Source organism: Rhododendron vialii, chromosome 12a (genome assembly GCF_030253575.1).
Source record: "Rhododendron vialii isolate Sample 1 chromosome 12a, ASM3025357v1".
NCBI lineage: Eukaryota > Viridiplantae > Streptophyta > Magnoliopsida > Ericales > Ericaceae > Rhododendron > Rhododendron vialii.
The window spans coordinates 18,284,677-18,305,637 of record NC_080568.1 but is presented as its reverse complement, the minus strand read 5'-3'; the positions used below and the strand labels follow the sequence as shown (position 1 = coordinate 18,305,637).

The following is a 20,961-nucleotide window of genomic DNA, read 5'->3' as shown; positions in this document are numbered from 1 at the left end:
GAAATGAGTATGATGGGGGAGCTTAACTTCTTCCTCGGACTTCAAATCAAGCAAACTAATGAGGGGATCCTAATCAACCAAGCCAAGTATGCGAAAGAACTTATTAAGAAGTTTGGCATGGAAGGATCAAAGCCAACGAGCACACCAATGAGCACATCAACTAAGCTAGACAAAGATGAGAATGGTAAGGCCGTCAATGAAAAGATGTATCGAGGTATGATCGGCTCATTACTTTATCTCACTGCAAGTAGACCGGATATAATGTTTAGTGTTTGCATGTGTGCTAGATTTCAATCATGTCCTAAAGAATCGCATTTAAAAGCTATTAAACGTATCTTTAAATATGTTGGCGGTTCTCATGACTTAGGATTGTTTTATCCACGTGGAGTTGCATTTGATTTAATTGGTTATTCGGATGCGGATTTTGGAGGTTTCAAAGTTGATCGTAAAAGTACAAGTGGGACTTGCCAATTTCTAGGGCACTCTCTAGTGTCTTGGCATAGCAAGAAACAAAATTCCGTAGCTCTATCTACCGCCGAGGCGGAATATGTAGCGGCCGGAAGTTGTTGTGCCCAAATATTGTGGATCAAACAACAAATGGAGGATTTCAATTTGCAATATGATCATATTCCTATTAAATGTGATAATACTAGTGCAATTAGCTTAACCAAGAATCCAATTCAACATTCTCGAACAAAACATATTGAGATTAGACATCATTTTATAAGAGATCATGTTCAAAAAGGGGATATTGAACTTAACTTTATTAGTACCGACAAGCAATTGGCGGACATTTTCACAAAACCCCTTGGTGAAGAACAATTTTGTTTCATTCGACGAGAACTCGGCATGTCTAATCATTTATGAAAAAGTTGTGTTCTTGATGTCAAAAGTTTTTTTTTGGATTCAATGTTGAGTTGATTGAATTCGTAAATATCATACTTGATGGAGAGTACAAATGATCTTGATAAAGAAATCACCCTCCAAACATTTTATCATATGATTCATTTTCCTGTGTTTGGTATGCAGAAAAACAGTTTTATGGTCTTTAATGCTACTCCTCTTAAACGTTTTCTGGACTTAACCTGCATTTGTCAGTGTAGAGACCCGTATTTTATTTCCATAATTCTTTATGTTTTATTAAGGCATGAGTTGTGATATAAAATGGAGAATGAGTTCGGATGTCGAATGTGCTAGAATTTAGAAGTTCGGGATGCAAGTGTAATATGCATGGGTGTATAAGTGAAGGTGTGTGTAGGGGATAATTCTCCCCCACATATATTTCTTTTCTTTTCCGGGCAGACACACACACGTTTCTCTCTCTCTACTCCCTCGACCGACTCTCTCTCTTTCTCACCTCTCCTCCAAACTTCTCTCTTCGATTTCATCGCCTTAGAATGAGATTTCGGAAAAATCCCAAGTACTAAAGTTGTTCTACGCGACGAGATCTTCCTATTGATCGAAGAAGAATCATGATCGGAGCACTTTGAGGTTTCCTCCATGTTCGGGCTTGCTTCTAACCCTCGAGGTAGGGATCTCCTACCTTCTTTACATGTTTAAGTGTTGGTTAGATGTACAAGAATCAAGTTTGATCATTTATTTTGAGTCTTGAACAAATCTGTTATATGCTGATAATTTCGTGGGTTTTGGAAATCTGTCTTTTGGGAGCCCTCTGCTAGAAATCACTGGCATTTGTCATGATTAAGACCTCAAGGGGCGGGTCAGGGTCGTGACAGTCAGTCGGATGTCCAAGCGGATGTCCAACCGGACAACCGTGAGGTTGAGACTTATTCAAGCTTTTGCGTTGCTAACTCTGATTTATTAAGTCTGTTACACTTAGTTTGTATGAACTTCATGGCTTAGTGCTTAAATTGTCTCTTATATACTTCGCCGATATGAATTTCTTGTCTCTAAGCTTGCAGGGATAATCATTCTCGGTAATACCCCTCGCATTCTTTAAAAAGCTCTCTTTTAGGGGGAGCATGTATTAAGGGGACACAACAATAAACACCCGAACACAATTTTCTTCCCCTATTCTTGTCCTATTCGGCGCCGCATCCCCTATCCTATCTCTATTCGGTGCCGCATCCCCTATTATCTCTCTTTCGGCGCAGCAATTCAATCAATTCGGCGCACCATTTCAAACAATTCGGCGCACCATTTCAAACAATTCGGCAATCTCATACTCTATAAATTCAACAACACTCTCTCTATCTCTTCATCTATCTATCTTTCCTTCTCTCTCGGCCTAAATCTCTCATCAAGCAATGGCAAACATACCGCAAGGGTTACCGTTTGAGTTTTACGAAAGAGATGCCGAACGAGCAGAGTTCAGGTTGTTTATCCAAACCATTTGGATGCAACTCTTTATCTTCATTCTGCTGTGTGCGTTACTTACCATGAGAATACCACCATGGTTCGGATGGAATGTAAATGTGGATACTCTGTGGTATTGGATTGGCATTATAGCTGCCGTTGTAGCAGCCATTATTCGAGAATACGAAAATCAAGGACGCCAAGCTCTCAATGAACGAAGATAGAGTGCTACAGGGCAAGAGCGGCATGGTGCTGGAACCATGGCCCTATTGTTTTTCTCTTTTTAGTTTTTTTTATGATGTCACAGGGGGAGAAAAAGCCAAGTTTTAATTGATCTATCTTGCCATTTTGGGCAAATTTAAAAAATTGCTTGCTATGATCTGATGATTATTGCTATTACTCGTTGATCGTAGATAACTGCTTTGGTGCATGTATTAAGGGGGAGATTGGCATAACTCCTACTTGAATAAAAACTATCATTTTGTGTCATCATCAAAAAGGGGGAGATTGTTGAAAAATGTATGCATTATAATTTGTGAAAATTTATATGCATCTCTATTAATTATTTTGATGATTAATTCAATGATATTTTTATTCGGCAAATACAAAATTATCGAAAAGTCGATTCCCGAATTAAATATTTTCGTGACCTTGAAATATAGCATAAAGTCTCTTGGATTCATGATTTATATTTACAAAGACTTTATTGAGCTCAATACATGCTTTAACGGTTTATTTAGATGAAATTGTGAGCCACAGGTTGACGAACCGGCTGACAAGCCGGCTGTCTGAACAGAAAGCTGTGACAACCGGACGACCACCCGGATGACCACTCTATCAAACGGCTAGTTTCCAACGGCTAGTTTAAAACGGCTAGTTTCCAACGGCTAGTTTCAAACGGCTAGTTTCCAACGGCTAGTTTCCAACGGCTAGTTTCCAACGGCTAGTTCCAACGGCTAGGAAGCATATGGATGGCTATATAAGGCATCAAGAACTCATTAATGAGAAGATACACAAGCTACAACATTCCATATTATTGCAAGAGCAAATTCTCAAAAGATCAAAGCCAAAAATTCTCATTGTTCTTCCACTTTCATATTATTCTTGAGAGAAAATTTGTACAAGTCGTGAGCGATAATTTTCATACCTTCTTCACATACTTGTATTTCATAAGTGAGTGTTTGAGTCAAACACTTGAAAGCTTAGAAGACCAAATTCGGGTTGGAATTTGGGTGTTATTGTTTTTGAGAAGTTTTCGGAGAAAATTCTTGCGGTTGTGCTAGCTCCTCGGGAAAGCTAGAGGCATTCGGTTCTTGTAAGCACCCGCAAGACTTACAAGTTGTAATCTTTTAAAGATTAGTCTAACCTTCAAGTAATTGCTTGAGGAGAAGTGGAGTAGGGCCGGACCGTGGACAAATCCGGACCGAACCACTATAAACGGGTTCTATCTCTCTATCTCTCTATTTTGATTGCATACTTATTGTTTGCATATATTGTTAGAGATAAATTTTTATTGGTAATTATTACTAGCAATCCTATTCACCCCCCCTCTAGGTTGCATAATTTGGGTAACAAGTATTTTAACCCTAAAGATTTCTTAATTAATATTTTAATCCTAAATTGTTATGATAAACACATACCCCAATTGACACATACCCCAGGTTTTTTCCCAACCCCTCACTGCCCTACCCTAGGACTTACTCACGGGGACTTTTACGGATTACCTAAGGTGGTCTTTTGCAAGGTGGTCGACCGATGACAACCGAACAAAAATACTAACTAAAATTTCAGCAGGACTAAAAGACTAAATGAAAACTAAGTAGGAGTAAAGACAACTTACAGATTACTTGAGTTTAATTCTTCAACTATATCCTCCTTGGCTCTGATACCATTGAGTTTAATTCTGCAAAGTCTACAAGAAGAAATAAATTTGATTAAAAAAGAAATTGAAACAATTAAAAATCAACTTCCAAGAAAAAGATTCGTCGGGTTTAAGGATGACCAATTATCTTCTGAATCTTCTTCCAATGAAGAAGAGCCCATTAATCAAACTCAACATCCTAGTCAAGAACAATCTTTTGATCCCAATCACCCAATTGATGATCCCGTAAATTACAGATTAAATTTACTAAATAAAATAAAATTACAAAAATGGCATGCACGTATCAAATTAATCATAGGAGATTACAAAATTGAGATTACTGCTCTTATAGACACAGGAGCAGATTTAAACTGCATTCAAGAAGGAATAATACCAAAAAAGTATTATCAAGAAACAACTGAACGGTTGAGTTCTGCAAATGGTAGTAAAATGCAGATCAAGTATAAATTACCTGAAGTAAATATTTGCCAAAATAAAACTTGTTTCAAAACATCATTTGTTTTAGTTAAAAATTTAACTGATAAAGTAATTTTAGGAATACCCTTTATTTACTTACTTTATCCATTCACAGTCACTAGTAACAATATTATTACCACTTCTCTTGATCAACAAGTCAATTTTGAATTTTCATCAATACCAAACGAAGATGACTTATGTCAACTTCAAAATTGCTCTATTTATCCTACTAATGGTTTATTTGATTGTTTTACAGATGGCTCAAAGTCAACAGAAAACTATTCCTTTTGGGAAAATCCTACTACCAGTATTTCCTGAAGGAGCCAACACAAAATTTAGGAAGCTTAAAAATGTAGGCAGCATAAATGAGACCCAACAATGTCTTCTGGATAATCTCTGGAATACGCGTGGGGATCATCATAAATTCCTAGACAGCTTAAATTCTTTGAGTATTTATTTTAGTCAACAGACTAGTGGAGTTGTTTTCCCTAGTTCTTCAGGTGGAGTTTTGATAAACCTATCTTTAGTCAGTAATAATTATACTAACCCTTCACATTGTGAACGATGTGAAGACATAAATTGTCAATTTCTGAATTTAAATTACAGGTACCACCAGTCAATGATTGAACTTGCTCAACTCCGAGACAAGAAGGCCTCCTTTACCCCACTGGTAAAGGTAGAGAAAAGACAATCATCCCCACTGGATGATGGTGAAAGCGTGTGTGTGTTGGAACCATTCCAAAAAATGGCATCCAAAGCCCTAGCTTTACCACAATCATTATCTCTCATACCCACATCTCTACCTACTGAAATAGTAAACCATATTCAACACCTAGCCAGACAAGATGCCTATCATTTTCAAGAATTCCTATTTGAAACCCTTACTAAACTAGCCAGTCAACCAACCGCAGGATTATCAATCACTTGGGAAACTCACTATACTGAAAATCCAGTCACCTGCCCCAATACTAACCCATTATGCCAAGAAATACCATTAGAACGATACAGTTGCCCTTGTAATTTAGTATTCAGTGTCCCGAAAGCCTGTATTAATATGCAGTACTTTCAGGACATTATTGTTCCCTATAAAGATCAAGTCATCCAAATTAGCCCAATGACCCTACTAGATTATGGATTTCTTAGACAATTAATTTTCACTAGTCCAAACCAAACTGACCGAGTCACCCGCAAATTAGCTGTTTGTGTCAAAAACCTCTTTGCTAAGTATGGCGCATTAATATGCCAAGTCCTAATTACTAGTAAAATGCCGGAATGGACAAACACAGGGAATGTGATACTGGCCCAGCATGTCATGTATCTCTCTGCAAATTGGCCATTCAGCAGACTGCATGCACCTATTCAACTCATTGAAGATGAATGCCCCTGGCCGTGTTCCAAACCACCCAGGGCACAAATCCGGCATCACAGAGCCAAGTCAATTGCTCAACTCCTTGAAATTGATAATCAATTCATTGATCACCTGCATCATTTAGTGTGTGAAGACCATATTCAAAAAATCAGAGCCACAGAACCTATTCAAGAAGTCCCATTCATTTTCTACACCAAATTTCAAAACCTAGTCAAGGAATATCAGAGTCAGCAAAGTCACCTACTTGAAGACAGTCAAGTAGATGAATCTACCTCACAAGTCAACAGTGATGACAATGGACGGGATTATTGGGAGAATCTCACATGTGAAGAATTGCAGAATATGGACAACATGATGGATTGGTAGTCATTTCTACTTTTTGGCCCCACCAGCACCAAAAGTAGAAACAGTCACAGTCAAAAGAAGTAATCATTTCTACTTTTGGTCCCACCTGCACCGAAAGTAGAAACAGTAACCTCTTTTATTTACTGTAGTCACGTGATTCTACTATTCAATGTTTGTAATTTCTCTGATCCTTATTCTATAAAAGGATCCGAGAAGTCAGTGAGTAAGGCAGACTACAACAGAATAAAATAGACTGAAAGTAGAGAGAAGTAGGAGAGTAAAAAGAGAGGAGAGAAAACGAGAGAGGTTTTAGAGAGAGAAATTCTCCTACCACTTCCCCTGTTCCTCATCCTCTGTAGTAAACCCAGTCATTGCTGAGTATCAATATACTCCAGCAACCCTTGTAAACCAGTAAACTGCCATGTACTGTTTCTGATTCAGCAATTGAATTCAAATTGTTTTAGTAAGTAATTCATTTCAGTAATTTTGTTGTTCAAATTACTAGTAAAGCTATTCTATAAAATTATAGAGCTATTATATAATTGATTAATTCATTGTTCTTTCATAGATTCAAATTTATTCATTATTCACTATTCACCCGACACTATTCATGTGTCACTATTCATCCGTCACTATTCATCACTATTCACTCACGAATTTACTATTCATCCATCACTATTCACGTCACTATTCACCATAGGTACCATAGCCTTTTGTTTGATTCTTTTGTAACATTTGTTTGATTCTTTTGGTAACATTAGTACCCCAGTAAACATTAGTATATATATATATATTCCCGAGACGAATCAAAAAATCAAGAAAATTTGGCACAAAATTAACAAAAGACAAAAAAAATTCAAATAATGTAACGACCCTGATTTTTGTTAAATACAAATTTCGTTAAATATTTAAATTTTATTTTAATTACTTGGAATTTGCTTTTAAAATTCCTTTTTATTTTTTAATAATCCGTCATAATTAGAATTAAGACGTATAAAATTATATTTCTTCGCACCGGACAATCTAGTCATTTTCTAAAAACAAGTATGCGTAGGGCGGCGAGGTAATAATTGTGTGATGGAGTTAGGGTTTTTTTTCCTTTCTTTTTTCTCTGTTTTTCCGACTGGTCTCCCTAGTTCGGAGTTTGTACTGGTTTGATTTTTCAGATCCGGTGTGGATGGGATGGTGGGCGAATAATCCGGTGCCCCGTGAGGTTGTCCGACGATGGTGGTTTTTTTGGTCGTCTTGCTCCGTTGGTAGTTTTCGAAGTTAAGATTGAGTTGTTGAAATGGGATCCCCTATTTTTCTTGCTTATTCAGTAATTAGGTTCTGTTCCTGTAGGTGCTTACTCTCTATTACGGTGAACAACTCTATTGGTTAAACTTCGTGTGTCGACTCTGCTCTACAGTATGTGCTTATTTCTCGGTGGTAGAGTTTAGGTTCCTACTTATTGTTCTTGTTTAGCCTGTATCTCTGTAATTTCGGTGGATTCCTATATTTGCCCAATAGGCACTTTTAATGAAATGAGATTGACTAACTTTCAAAAAAAAATAAAAATAGAAACACTTGTATATTTTCCTAGTAAATGAAATAAAGTCTTTAAATTATATTTCTTAGCTAGAAATCCTATTTGGTAAGTAGAATTAACTTCCAACCAATTAGTTAGAGAAACCTAGTTATCATTCAACTAACCTTTATGAACCATTGGACCAAAGGAAGTAATCATGATGCTTCCAAAAGTAGTATACTTAGGCTTGCCATGCATGCAAACCTAAGGATATTAGCCTTGAACTTAATTACCCTCCAAAGTTACTTTCCTAGATACTTCCCTAGGTGTATATATATATATATATATATATATATATATATCAGTCTGTCTCCCGTAAGGACCACCTCATTTTAATAAAATGCGGACCTCCCTTTCCCGATTAAATTTCGATGATCCGAGCCACTCAATGTGTTCAGAACGTAATTTTAAGGGTACCCGCGAGAAATCAATAAAAAAAATGACCGGGAAGGGCTTCATCCGAGCAGTTTTTGTTTGTTTTTTATCGAACGGTTCTAACAAAAACTGCTCGGATGAAGCCCTTCCCGATCATTTTTTTTGCCGATTTCACGCGAGTACCCTTAAAATCACGTTCTGAACACATTGAGCGGCTCGGATCATCGAAATTCAATCGGAAGAGGGAGGTCCGCATTTTATTAAAATGAGGTGGTCCTTACGGGAGACGGACTCTATATATATATATATAATAAATTAGCTCAGTATTTGAATCCTATGTGCATAAATCTAACGGCTCTAACTTATCCCATTCTTAAATCTCCACCCTTCATTCTACATTCCTTTTAAGTTTTACAGGTTTCCCGATATAGGATCTTTATGCATAAATCTCCACCCATATTCTACATTCCTTCTATGTTTTACATGTTTTTCTGATATGGGAGAAAACAGAATTAAAGGAATAAGTAAAAAATAGAATTAAAGGAATAAATGGGAGAAAACCGAATTAGAGGGATAAGTAAAAAATAGAATTAAAGGAATAAAAGGAATAAAATCTGAACCTATAAAGGAACCTATCCCGTGCAAACCATGTTGGTAAAAAACGGAATTATTGGAATAAGTATATGAAAGAAAATGTAAATTGCATAAGAGATTTTAAAACCCTTAAAATCTGCATGACTACCTCCCAATTTAATTTAATCTATATTTTTTTTCCTCTCCTTCGAACAGGACTAGACAAAAAAGATAGTATTTGTTAACCATTAAACTGATCATATCCATTACTCGGGCAATTATAATCCCATGATTTAGGGATTTAGGATAGATATATTTACAATTTATATAGTATCAAGAAGTTTTGTATTTATCAGGAAAGGATACTTTATTTATATTGCATCTTGCTTTCAAGCACGGATAATTACTAGAATTTTCTTCCTACTTTTTTGGGCATACTATGTTAATTGGGTGTTTAGATTTTAGGAAATGTTAATTGAGAGTTGCTAGGTTTGATTGGTATTTCATCTCTAAACCAAGGGTTTTGTTATCCCATGAATGATGATTTCTACTATGTTAAATTTTTTCTGTCATACTATGTCGATTGGGAGTTTAGATTTTCTAAAACTTTATGGAATTGTTTTTCGAAAAGTTGAAATTGTTGGTCAGGGGTTGAGATAATGCATGTGCACACATAATTGATTGCTCGAGTCGTGCCTTCAGGCAGGAACATGCACTAGTACATAGATATACTTTCTAGGAAAAGTGCTAACCATTGGACATGCGCACCTGAAAGCCCACCTTTAGTCATTACCCTTTCCTCTTAGGCCTAATAGGACTATTTAGTACTTTAAGGTATACTTATATATACATACATATATATATATATATACACACACGTGAGAGAGAGAGTAGGGTTGAGAGGGAGAGAGAGATGCCAAGAGGAGAGAGAAAGAGTGAGAGGCCGAGAGTGAGAGAGAGATGGTGAGGCGTGTGCATGTATTTGTACACTTACACAAGCTACCCTTTAGCCCATTCTTACACACAACCCTAGCACTACTTTAAAACCCATTCTTAGGCTACTTTAAACATAAAATTATAGCCTTAATCACCCTAGATTTACTTACAACCTAGCCTAGGATAGACTAAACATGGGACGACTACTCTTAGCTTAGTTATCATTTTCATTAGACTTGTAAGACTTGCTTAGCTAGGGTATGACTACCTAGGATTTTCTCTTAAAAGCCTTAAGATCCTACATGATTATATAGCCTTATGCCTAAAAATAGAAATGACAAGTGAGGGAAGGCTTTGGCATGCTTGAAAGGCTTGATTAGACAAGACCATGGAGCAAACAAATGAGAGAGAGAGAGAGAGGGAGATGGTCGGCCATAGGAGAGAGTGTGAGAGGGAGCCAATTTTTGCTATAAATAGCCCCCCCCCCCCCCCCCCCCCCCAGGTCATTCAACTCACACCTTCCAATCCTTCAACTTCTCTCTCTAGAGTTCTTATGTTTGTCTTTGTTCTTACTTTGTTCTTGAAGTTCTTCCTTTGTTCTTGAGTTCTTCTGGAGTTCTACAAGAAACTCATCCAATGCCGCCACTAAACCACCCTCTCGATCCAAAAAGTTTAGTAGTTAGGTCAAGATTTAGTTTCAAGAGAAAAAGGAAATTCCATCTTTTCTCTTTCGAAGCCACCGTAAGTTTACCATAGGAAGCCGCCCGTATGATAGCCGACTTACTTTTCCGTAGCCGTCCCTACCGCCAAGAAGAACGATAGATTTTCTACACTTTCTATCTCCAAGTATAAGTAAAAATGTGTATATTGTTTGTATTATTTGAAATGCATCAGAACTTGAAAAGTGTTTTACTGGCTTGAAAAGAAATATGACTATGTCAAATATCTCGATTTTAATTACCGAAAAAATATATGTTGTTTTGAACTTCCCAAAAAGGAAGAGAGAACGTATTTTGGAAACATAAACTTGAATGGAAGTATTCATATTTTGACCTTAAGGATGGTTATGAGCATGTATATGTGATTACTTAGATTACTTGTTTGATATGTGATAAAGCATAAGTGGTATCCTCCAAATGTGTCCGTCCATGTGACACTATGCTTTAAGATGTGTGCTAAATGTTTGAACATGATTGCGTGAACTTAAGGATAATATGAGCATGATAAGTAATATAGAGTTGGATGATCTTGCTAGTTTAGTTTTGTAAAGACCCGTAATTTCGTTTAATAAAGTTAAATTGTTTCATAAATGATAATTGCGAATATTATTTGGATAATTGTTTGAGGGGTTCAATGTGTAAGAGTTTGAAAGATTTGGGTGAATGGATAATATGCATTTGTATGAGTATATAAGGGAGGAGTGTGAGAAACACACTCACACCCCTCACCCCCAATCTCCCGTTCTCTCCCTCTCTCCAACGTCTCTCTCTCTCTCTCACTCACCCTCTCATCCATTTTTCCACCAAACCACCTCAAAACCCACTTAAATCCACCTCCAATCTTTCATTCCTATGCGTATTGGAGCTCGTTTCTCGTCGGATTAAGCTCAGTGGAGGTGTATTCCATCCGGTTTCAAAATTTGGGGCTAAGGCTTGGAAAATCTTTGAGTTTGTTCTTCAATCTTTGAGGTAGGGAGTTCTAACTTACAATATATGTTTATGACTTGTTTTTATTGCCTTGGTTTGAGCCACTAATCATTGTTGTGGTTGCTGATGTTGTTGTTGTTGAAAAATCCATGAAAATCTGCTGAGAATCTGCTCGAACAACAACGTTATCGATATCTTTACGTTACCAAACCCAGGAAATCACTCGTTATCGATACCTTCAGCCCTTGTTATCGATACCCTTGCGTCTGGAATGCCTTTGGACTAAATGGTATCGATACCATTTTCCATGGTATCGATACCTGTTGCTTATCTCCAGTTTTCACTGCTTTGCTTCATTTTTCACCGTTTTGGTTCTCAATCACTTCCAACTTACCTAAACACCTCCCAAATGACTATAACTTGGTTACTTGTAGTTTAATGACTTTGTTGAACGTATTCATTACTTTCATGCTCTTTTGGATACGATTTCACAAAAATACTTTATGTATCAAAGTTGGGTTTGAACGATACGAACATGATGGATACATGATTTTGGAACTTTACGAACACGATGAGAACATTCATGACATCCCAATGGGTAAGGTGTCTGGCAGAGGACATCGGGGTCCTATAATTGACCCAGCATGAGCTCTATGCTCGTATTTGATACTTCAGGACATCCCAAATGGGTAAAGTGCCTGGCAGAGGACATTGGGGTCCTTTAATTGGCCCAGTTGGAGCTTCGGCTCATGACACATGTACGAGACACGTCTTGACATATGGTGTTTTCAAAGTTTGTTTACTAAGACACATGATTGGATTTGAAAATGAAAGGTTGGAATCGGATTACTATTGTTGCCCTTTCCATTGGTTTTGGTTGCCATCTTTCATCATGTGACCGTTCCTACATTTCATCAGCATATATTGTTAGATTAGAGCTTTCTACTGGGCTAGTCTAGCTCAAACCTTACATTATTTTTCAGGTACTAACCCTGGGCAGTAGCTTCATGTTTGGAGTGCATGGAAGTGGACATTCTTTTGAAAGCTAACATGGAAGAGTTACTAACCCATCTTAGTAAATTATTTTTGAAAGATGTATTTGTAACTCTATTTGTAAATCTTTTGATTTTGAGAATATTGTAAGTTCTTAACTCTGATTTGATATTCAGTACTTATGTTGATTTGGGCCATGGAGCCAAAGATGCACTTTTTGAAAATATTTGGACGTTGAAGTGTTATTAAGGAATTGAGAATGTTAAACTCTTTTGGGATATTATCCGAATTATTATGAGGTTTTATGTATGAAAATCCTTTTATATTTATGTTGAAAATCGAGGGCGTGACAACTTGATATCAGAGCATAAGTTTAGAACACCTAGAGACCGTGGGGAGACGATAAGTCTCATGGGTTCAAAATATCGCGCTTTCTAACATAACTTGTGCATGCTTGTGTGACTAACATTCGTGTAAATACTTAGCATTGCATTTTCATTATCGTAGAGTGGAGTAGAGTTGTCGTTAACCCGTGTTGAGAAGTTGGGGCTTAGACCTCATAGTAATAATGTTGTGAATAATAGTTTTCCTTTCTTATATCATGTAGTAAGATGCCTCCGAGATCGCATGTTAGATGAGGTGGGGTTGGAACCCGGGGTGTTTGAGGCCGTGGGGTGCCACCAGAGGATAAGGTTAGTCAACTAGGGGAGAACCCTGTTGGGAATCCAGGGGTTGGGGCCGGTCGAGGTGTAGGAGTACGTACCTCATGCTCAAAATCAATTTGTTAGGGACCTTGTTGCAGCACTTACAGCTGCAAATCTTTTAAACCAAGCTCCTAAAGAGAATGTCAAGGATCGCACCATGGGAGCAATGAGGGAGTTTAGTCGTAGGAACCCTCCGATGTTCGATGGGACTAGTAGCGACCCTTTGGTAGCCGACCACTGGCTAGCTCAAATCCGCAAACTTTTTAGAGCTCTCAACATCACTGAAGATAATATCAGAGTGGGTATCGTGGCTATTAAACTAGTTGAGGAGGCTGGCGAATGGTGGGAATTTGTACTAGAAAGTAGGAAGGATGCAAGAAGGGCGACAAGAACCGCGGCTCAAGCAAACGAACTGGATGTTGAAAATCTAACGTGGGCTGAGTTTGAGGTGCTCTTTGAGGAGCAGTACTTCCCGAAAACTTCACGTGAAAACTTGAGGGAACAATTTGAAAAGCTAGAACAGGGTAACATGACTGTCTCAGAGTACGTGCAAAAATTTCAATTTTTGTCTCATTTCGCTTCAGAGTTGGTAGCCACGGAGGAAAGGAAATGTCAATGATTTGACGGAGGAAAGGAAGTGTCGACGATTTGAGAATGGGTTACATAACACCGTAAGGAGAATGGTGATGGTCCAGCACAAGATGAAGTTTTCAGAGGTGGTGGAATGTGCAAGGAGCATTGAAATTCTGAAAGAGGCTCAACGAAATGTAAGGGCTTGGGAACTGAGGCAACCAGTGGAAAGTCTGAGTTCTTCTTCGGGCAGTTTTGGGAGTCAAGGGTGAAAGAGGCAGAGGGAACCATCTAACCAACCCAGCTTTAAGGTGCCTAATTCTTCGGGAACGCGGGGTGTTTCATCTAAACCTCCGATTGTGTGGTACAAGTGTAACCAACCCGGGCACGTCCGTACTTAGTGTCCTCAGCTTCCTAAGGCATGCTATAATTGCGGTAAGACGGATCATCTTGCTTGAAATTGCCCTCAAGGGGCGGGAGCGCGTAGTGAGTCAGGCTCGATACAGTAGTCGGGGGCAGGGCATGGAGTTGGCCAACAGTCTTTCAGAGGTGCTCAGAGGCAGCAGCAGCCTCATTTCCGCCAGACCTTGTCAGTTCAGAGTTCTGGGGTCGACCGAGGAGCGAGTTTGTCCGCACCTTCTCAGGGTTCCAGTCAATGAGGAGGTTTTGTGCAGGGTCAGGGTACCTAGGGGCGTGTTTTCAACATCAACACCAATGCTTCACCTTCTGTTTCTGAGGTTCCAGAGGCATCTGTTGTGAGGGGTACTTTCCTTCTATTCAATTCTTTCGCTAGAGTACTCCTTGATTCTGAAGCATCACATTCTTTCATTGCCGCATCATTTGTGTATGCATTGGAGTTGGACATCGAAAATCTTGATTTGCCATTATCCGTCGAGACACCATTAGGGGGAAGGTCATCTCTGAGTCATATTTGTAAAGATTGTGAACTTGTTATTTGCGACCATCGCTTCGTCTTTGACTTTATCATGCTAGATATGTTGGGATTCGACCTCATTTTGGGAATGGATTGGTTGTCTACATTCCACGCTACGATCGATTGTTTTAAGCGTCGTGTTTGCATATGTCCGTCTGAGGGTGTTTGTTTAGAATTCCATAGGGAGCATCGAGAACCGTTAGAACTGTATTTGTGTGGGTCTCGGGAAAGAAAGTTGATTTATGCTTTGTTGGTGAGCTTAACGTTACATGAGGACTTTTCAGCATGTGGGGAGTTACCCCTAGTAGTTCACGAGTTTCCCGATGTATTTCCAGAAGAATTACCCGATTTTCCTCCCGAGGGAGAAATCGAGTTCCCGATAGACTTGCTTCCAGGCACTGCCCCTATATCAATTCCTTCTTATCGCTTTACGCCAGCCGAACTTAGAGAGTTGAAAGTTCAATTACAGGAGTTAGAAATTTTGGGGTTTATTCGTCCTAGCACATCACCGTGGGGAACACCGGCTTTGTTTGCCCAAAAGAAGGATCGTTCACTTCGATTGTGTATTGATTATCGTAAGCTCAACCGTGTGACCATTAAGAATAAGTATCCCATGCCTAGAATCGATGACTTGTTTGATCAACTCCGAGATGCGACTTGCTTTTCCAAAATTGACTTGAGGTCCGGTTATCATCAATTAAGGGTTCGTAGAGAGGATATCCCGAAACCGCTTTCCGTACTCGCTATGGTCATTACGAATTCATTGTGATGCCATTCGGTTTGACAAACACTCCAGCTACTTTTATGGATCTCATGAACTGTATCTTTCGTGCTTACCTCGATCATTTTGTGGTTGTATTCGTTGACGATATTCTTATCTATTCATCCACGGAGGAAGAACACCAAACTCATCTTGCCATCGTTCTTGAACTCTTGAGAGAACACCGTTTATACGCCAAGCTTAGTAAGTGCAAGTTTTGGTTACCCGAGGTCAAATTTCTAGGTCACGTCGTTTCGAAAGGTGGGGTGTCTGTTGATCCGGGGAAGATAGAATCCATTATGAACTAGCAATGACCGAAGAATATGTTTGAAATTCAAAGCTTTTTGGGGTTGGCCGGGTACTACCGCCATTTTGTTCTTGACTTTTCTCGTCTAGCGGCACCGATGACCAGACTAACGGTAAAGGGACCCATTTCGTTTGAAGTGACTCGTGTGAGACGACTTTTAAGGAATTGAAGAGGCGATTGACTACCGCGTTAGTTTTAATCGTACCCGAATGTGGGGCTGGCTACTCCGTGTATTGTGATGCGTCTAAGGAAGGATTGTGGTGCATATTGATGCAAGTGGGATGAGTGGTAGAGTATGGATCGAGGCAACTAAAGACTCACGAACAAAACTATCCTCCCATGACTTGGAACTTGCGGACGTCATTTTTGCTTTAAAGAGTTGGCGTCACTATCTCTAAGGGTGAGAAATTTGAAGTCTTTTCGGACCATAAGAGTCTGAAGTACCTCTTCTCCCAAAAGGAACTTAACTTGCTTCAACATCGTTGGATGGAACACTTAGAAGATTATGACTTCGAATTGCATTATCATCTGGGTAAGGCAAACATTGTGGCGGATGTGTTGAGTAGAAAACCGATACACTTAGCGAACTTAGTCATACGTGAGTGGAAGATGGTAAACGACTTAGGCCATTATGCTTCCCATTTCAAGGAACTTCGAAAAGGGGTTACATTGTGCAATCTTACCGTCCAATCGACCTTATCAACACGAGTAGTAGAGGCTCAACAAAACAATGGAAAAGTGGAGGAACTTCGTACCAAATTCCTTAGCGGTAATGCTCGAGATGGGTGAATGATTCACGTCGACCAAAGTCTACGTTATCAAGGGAAGTTATTTGCACCCGTTTTGTGTCGGGAGGAAATCTTACGAGAATTTCATCATTCACCGTTAGCCGTCCATCCGGGAGGAACGAAAATGTATCACGACTTGCGTAGGCAATTTTGGTGGCCTGGGATGAAAAGAGATATTGTGATCTTTGTGTCCAGGTGTCTAATATGCCAACAAGTGAAAGCCGAACATCAACGACCCGCGGGAGAATTACAACCGTTACCAGTGGCCGAGTGGAAGTAGGAAAATGTGACGATGGATTTTGTTACGGGTTTGCCAAGATCGCCAAGGGCGCATGATGTCATTTGGGTTATTGTGAACCATTTGACCAAAACCGCTCACTTTCTACCTACCCATATTACCGATTCCGTAAAAACGCTTAGTCGTTTAGATATTCGAGAGATTATTCGACTTCATGGGATTCCCGTGTCAATTGTGTCCGATCGAGATCCGAGATTCACCGCATGTTTTTGGCAAAGTTTGCAGACCGCTTTGGACACAAACCTATTGTTTAGCACTGCTTATCACCCACAGACCGATGGTCAATCTGAGCGAACGATTCAGATTTTAGAAGATATGCTTCGAGCATGTGTTATGGATTTCCGGGGTAATTGGGAAGACCATCTACCGTTAGTCGACTTCGCATACAACAATAGTTACCAATCAAGTATCGAGATGGCGCCGTATGAAGCCTTATATGGGAGACCGTGTCGATCACCCGTGTGTTGGACCGAATTAGGAGAGGCTACGTTAGTGGGCCCGGATATGATAAAAGAAACTATTGAGAGTATGAGACTGATTCGCCAACGACTTTTAGAGGCTCAAAAGAGAACAACCGAACAAGTCAAGGTAATTCGCCAAAGGTTGTTAACTGCTCAAAGTCGACAAAAGAGTTATGTCGATCGTTGTCGTCGTCCATTATCATTTGAAGTGGGAGATCATGTGTTTCTTAAAGTATCGCCACGTCGAGGCTTGTCACGTTTTGGGAAGAAGGGAAAGCTTTCACCGCGTTATATCGGTCCATTTGACGTTATCGAGAAAATCAGGGAGGTTGCATACCGTTTAGCTTTGCCACCACGATTATCAAATGTGCACGATGTGTTTCATGTCTCTATGTTGAGGAAATACGAACCGGATCCGTCACATGTGTTAGAATGGTCCGAATTGGAGTTGGAGGCCGATGCGTCTTATGGGGAAGAGCCAATACGTATCCTAGATTTGCGCAACCAAGTGTTGAGGGGTAAGACGATACCACTAGTGTGAGTATTGTGGAAAAGTCAAAGTAGTGAGGAATTGACTTGGGAACGAGAAGACAAGATTAGGGAAAAGTATCCGCATTTATTTCCGGAATGAATCAATGTGAGTGTTCAATATCGAAGTTTTATGTTATTTGACTTGTTGCATATCTATGTGGTGCATGACTTAGATGAGTATGGTTATTAAAATTTTGAAGACAAATTTCTTTAAGGAGGGTAGGGTGTAAAGACCCGTAATTTCGTTTAATAAAGTTAAATTGTTTCGTAAATGATAATTGCGAATATTATTTGGATAATTGTTTGAGGGGTTCAATGTGTAAGAGTTTGAAAGATTTGGGTGAATAGGTAATATGCATTTGTGTGAGTATATAAGGGAGGAGTGTGAGAAACACACTCACACCCCTCACCCCCAATCTCCCGTTCTCTCCTTCTCTCCAACGTCTCTCTTTCTCACACACCCTCTCATCCATTTTTCCACCAAACCACCTCAAAACCCACTTAAATCCACCTCCAATCTCTCATTCCTATGCGTATTGGAGCTCGTTTCTCGTCGGATTAAGCTCGGTGGAGGTGTATTCCATCCGGTTTCAAAATTTGGGGCTAGGGCTTGGAAAATCTTTGAGTTTGTTCTTCAATCTTTGAGGTAGGGAGTTCTAACTTACAATGTATGTTTATGACTTGTTTCTATTGCCTTGGTTTGAGCCACTAATCGTTGTTGTGGTCGCTAATGTTGTTGTTGTTGAAAAACCCATGAAAATCTGCTGAGAATCTGCTCGAACAACAACGTTATCGATACCTTTACGTTACCAAACCCAGGAAATCACTCGTTATCGATACCTTTAGCCTTGTTATCGATACCCTTGAGTCTGAAATGCCTCTGGACCAAATGGTATCGATACCATTTTTCATGGTATCAATACCTGTTGCTTATCTCCTGCTTTCACTGCTTTACTTCATTTTTCACCGTTTTGGTTCTCAATCACTTCTAACTTACCTAAACACCTCCTAAATGACTCTAACTTGGTTACTTGTAGTTTAATGACTTTGTTGAACGTTTTCATTACTTTAATGCTCGTTTGGATACGATTTCACAAAAATACTTTATGTATCAAAGTTGGGTTTGAACGATACGAACATGACAGATACATGATTTTGGAACTTTACGAACACGATGAGAACATTCATGACATCCCAATGGGTAAGGTGCTTGGCAGAGGACATCGGGGTCCTATAATTGGCCCAGTATGAGCTATATGGTCGTATTTAAAACTTCAGGACATCCCAAATGGGTAAAGTGCCTAGCAGAGGACATTGGGGTCCTTTAATTGGCTCGGTTGGAGCTTCGGCTCATGACACATGTACGAGACACATCTTGACATATGGTGTTTTCAAAGTTTGTTCAGTAAGACACATGATTGGTTTGCTATTATTACTGATATATAGATTAGGTCTGCTACTAACTGTTCGGTATATTTTCGAAATTTCCATCTACATAATAATTTTTTTTTCAATAGTATTTTTTTGATGTTGTGATAGTTTTCTGAAAAATTGGTTTGATCCAGAAAATATTCATCTGGGTTTGAGTTGGTTTGATTAGGTATTGAATAAATCAATTTTGCATAAAGGCAAAAATAAAAATGTATATTATCAATCCAATCATATCTCATGTGAAACAAACATGATATTAATAATTTCATCTCAAACAAACATACTCATTACCAATCTCAATTCCAATCCTAATCTTATCTCCTTACGAATTTTAACCATCTATCAGTGTTATCAAACGAGGCCCTAGAGCTTAGTGGAATGGGGTTTAAATTTGAGATTTTATATCCAAAATGGATGTGTGTCTTCTCATATTTGGAGACTCAAAATGTAACGACCCGGATTTTTGACCCATTTTTTTTATATAATAATATTATTAGGATTATTTTCTTAATACAATTACTTATTTTTTTTAACAAACATGCATGCATTTTTTTTTCGTGCATGCACGCACAAATTGTGCATACCAATGCTCTGGACTATCAATGAAGGAAACATGATAATGTGCACATAAACTGATTTGGGTCTTTAGGCCTGCCCTCTCTGATGCCATTTAGCTTTGATTTGGGGGCATGGTTTTACAACAAAACGTCCTTGTAGCTCCTCGGTTTTTGGAGGTTTATGGGGGCCACTGTTTTAGTGGTATTCTGAAAGCAGCCACTTTGTGCATATATTGCCAAAGGTTAGGTCTGTCTCCAATCATCCCCCGCCCATACCCCCAATGATTGGGGACTAGATGGGTTATGTTATGTTGTTGTTGTTGTATGCACACACACACTCTCATCTCTCTCACCTCACTCTCCTGCAGTCTCTCTTCCTCCCACAGCTCCATCTCTCTCCAGCCATTACTCCCTCCCTTTACTTTTTCTCCAAGAAAAACCAAATTCATTCCCCATGGGTCAAACCGAAAAATTTATTCTCCACCAAGCTCAATCCCAATTCAATTCATTCATATCCTTTTCCTGCTTCCTCTTGAGCCCTAAAAACAGTCTCAATTCGTCCTTTTAAGTTCCATGAACTCAACTACAATAATTCCATCTTATCCTTTCCCTCCCAAAATTCACCTATAAATACCCCACTCCATCAACCCACAAGCACACCACGATACTTCTCACACTCCATCGACCAGAGAAAAAGAGAAAAACAAAAGAAAACAAAGCTCCAATCCATGGAGTTTTATAGAGAGAAGAAAAGAGAGAGAAAAGTGGGTTTCATAGTTACGACTCACCGAAACCCAAACCAACCATTCAAATTACCTTCTACAACTCCTAGCATCACCAAACAACCCTCAATTTGATCCCAAGGTTCCGCCGTAGCCAATTCCGAAGTCACCTTCTCAAAAATTCAAGTTTCGTTTTTGATTCAATTCAATCCAAATCAAGGTACTATAATCCTATCCAACTCCCTTCTAAGTATATTCAAGTGTTTATAGGCCTAACCCATAGTTCCATACGGTCTCATGCATTGAAACCGAGGAGAAAAAAAAAAAACAAATCCAGCGTTCAACCTTGCGGCTGCAAGGTTCGAGCTGCAAGAACCAGTCCAAGTATGCGGTGGACAGCTTCACCGCAAGGTTGACCATGTCCAACCTTGCGGCCAGGA

General features: G+C 39.1%; 1 non-coding gene and 1 pseudogene across 1 annotated transcript; both read left to right on the top strand.

The window, feature by feature from the left end:
• The first annotated feature begins 13,085 nt into the window (after positions 1 to 13,085).
• On the top strand, positions 13,086 to 15,742 carry LOC131309516 (uncharacterized; annotated as a pseudogene).
• A 4,100-nt stretch (positions 15,743 to 19,842) lies between these two features.
• Positions 19,843 to 19,950, top strand: LOC131312166 (small nucleolar RNA snoR100). The gene has a single exon (XR_009195743.1). It is a non-coding gene; the product is annotated as a small nucleolar RNA snoR100 (small nucleolar RNA).
• The last annotated feature ends 1,011 nt before the right edge of the window (positions 19,951 to 20,961 follow it).